The sequence below is a fragment of the Oncorhynchus masou genome, chromosome 1 (genome assembly GCF_036934945.1).
Source record: "Oncorhynchus masou masou isolate Uvic2021 chromosome 1, UVic_Omas_1.1, whole genome shotgun sequence".
In the NCBI taxonomy this organism is placed as follows: domain Eukaryota; kingdom Metazoa; phylum Chordata; class Actinopteri; order Salmoniformes; family Salmonidae; genus Oncorhynchus; species Oncorhynchus masou.
In genome coordinates this window covers 58,976,568-58,979,552 of record NC_088212.1, presented here as the reverse complement: position 1 = coordinate 58,979,552, position 2,985 = coordinate 58,976,568, and positions in this window count along the sequence as shown.

The window sequence follows — 2,985 nt, the reverse complement described above, 5'->3', positions numbered from 1 at the left end:
TGTCTTTCTGTTGGATATGTCTGTGCTGAGACAGAGCTTTGTGATGCTTGGAAGGGAAGCCAAGAAAACGAGGAGAAAAACGTGGTGGGACTTTAATGTACGACAAGCACATTAGAGGCAAAGTAACATTTTTTTCTGAAAGGAAAAGGGATGGAGTTTTTTGTTGCCAGTGAGGCAATAATGTCTATTATTCCACTATTTGCTGTCTGTTACTCTCTGGAATCCAGCACACTCTTTTTTTTCACTCTGACAGCAGTGAGGACTTTTTATTTTTGTTTTCTTGTTCCTTTCTTTAGAAATCCCCACTGATTGTCCTGTCACCATTTCCTAGCTGCCTCCTCACTCTGTGGGGACAGATCTCTCACAAAATTGGAATAAGAAATGACATATTTACCCTCACCAGATTGCCCCGGTTTTATTAGAATTAAAGATTTCAAGCTATCAAATGAAATTTGGAATGAAGAAGATCAATTGATGTTTTCTCCATGCCTATGCACTATGCCTTGTGATGATAACACATTACGAACAGCATCGTCACAGCTTTGAAGTATTGATAAAAAACCTGTTCAAAATGATCACCTCAACCAATCCTTATACTGTTTTACCCCTCTTGACCCCTAAGTAGCTCCCTGTTCTCAACAGTACCTAAGGATGTCCAGTATATTCTCTCACAGATGCACGGGCAGATCTCACAGCGCATCTACACCAGCGTCAAACTCTCTCATTTTACAACATCTGCCATATTGCATCAAGCAGAAAAGGCAATATTTTTAAGAGGCCTGAACTCTGGATTAGCTCCATCTCCTTCGCACAGCCACATTGCCATTTGTGTGGGTGTGTGAGTCTCTAACAAGTGGGAAAAAAGATTAAAGAAGACACATTAAAAAAAAATCTAACCTCTCAGTTTCATTATTCATTCATCAAATCCAAGAGAAACAACTTCCATGTCGACAATGTCTAAATTACAAATTACCTTTCAATCACATCCAAGTTATGAAACAAACTTCTGGCCACCAGCCAACTCCAACAACGTGTGTTGAGGACACAGTATGTTGATCTCACCTGTCAGTCTCATCGTCTCAATGGCAAGTATTAGCCCTGCAAGAGTCAAAATACTGGATTGTGTGTGTGCGTGTGCGTGTGCGTGTGAGTGTGTGCCCCTACCAGTGGGCCTCTGGATGTCACCTGGAGGAGTGTAGCTCCAGCTGTAATATCATCACCCTATCAGAACACACCTGACACAGAGTAGCTGTGCTGTGATGTAGCGGGATGGCTGCTAGTCCCACACCTATGATTCACATGTAACAACCTGTTAAAAACATAATGAAACAGTGAAAATAGAACAGGGAGGAAAAGAACACGTAGAAGAGAAAATAATGCACCTAAAGGCCTTGTGAATGACACAGGCTATTTAAACATTGAAAGTCAAACATTCTCACACAGTAAGGAAAATAAAAACTATTAAATATTCATGTTTGTGTACATGGCTTGGAGCAGAATAGCTAAATGTACAAACACATAATATACTATACTGTACATATGCCGCACATAATGTCCTTCACACACACACACGCACACAGAGAGACAGACACGCACACACAAGCACACACACAAACACACACACACACATCCCCAGACAAAGGCGTGTGCTCTCACACATCCAGAGATTAAAGTGAATATCCGCTGGTCCCCAAGCATAATTATGCTCCGATCAATTTAATCTACTCCTTCCTTGCCTCAAACCCATTAGCTTCATAATGAGGAAGGCTGAGTGATTACACAATGGACTAAAGGAACAAAACTAACTATGGTCTGGGCTACAAACACTGACAGCTCCGCGATGACACACAGCACAGGTCTGTGGAGAGGGGGGCCAATACACACTGTACAGAATACCCAGGCCTATTGTGAAATACCAAGACAAGGAGGGAGAGAGAGACAGAGAGACAGCAGACAGACAGACAGACAGACAGACAGAGAGAGGGGGGGACAAAAGAGGCAGAGAAAAAATTAATGGTGATATGAAATGATATAATATTAACAAGTCCTCTGTCACGTAATTGTGTCTGCTGAACACTCCCAGAAATGGAGCACTTACACACCTAGATGTACATGCAGTGCCTTCAGAAAGTATTCACACCCTTTGATTTTCCCCACATTTTGTTGTGTTACAAAGTGCCATTAAAATGGATTTCTATAATTGTAATTTGATGTCAACGATCTACACAAACACAAAATACAATGTAATGTCAAAGTGGAAAAAAATTCTAACATTTGTAAAATCAAATCAAAATAAACACTAATACAGTGGCTGTCACGTTCTGACCATAGTTCTGTTATTTTATTATTTGTTTTAGTATGGTCAGGAATGGTGTTGGGGTGGGCAGTCTGTGTTTGTTTTTCTATGTTGGTTTTTGTGTTCAGCCTCGTATGGTTCTCAATCAGAGGCAGGTGTCGTTAGTTGTCTCTGATTGAGAATCATACTTAGGTAGCCTGGGTTTCACTTTTGGTTTGTGGGTGTTTGTTTTCCGTGTGAGTGTTTGGGCCACACGGTACTGTTTCGGTTTTTGTTCGTTCACTTTATTGTTTTGTATTTCAGTGTTCTGAGTTTGAATTAAAATTACATCATGAACACTTACCACGCTGCGCTTTGGTACGATCCTTCTTCCACCTCTGAATGCCGTTACAGTGGCTTGCGAAAGTATTCACCCCCCTTGGAATGTTTCCTAGTTCGTTGCCTTACAACCTGTAATTAAAATAGATTTCTGGGGGGTTTGTATCATTTGATTTACACAACATGCACTTTGAAGATGTAAAATATGTTTTATTGTGAAACAAACAAGAAATAAGACACACACAAAAAACAGAGAACTTGAGCGTTGGATGGGTTGGATGGGTTCCGCTGGTGTACAGCAATCTTTAAGTCATACCACAGATTGTCAATTGGATTGAGGTCTGGGCTTTGACTAGGCCATTCTAAGATGT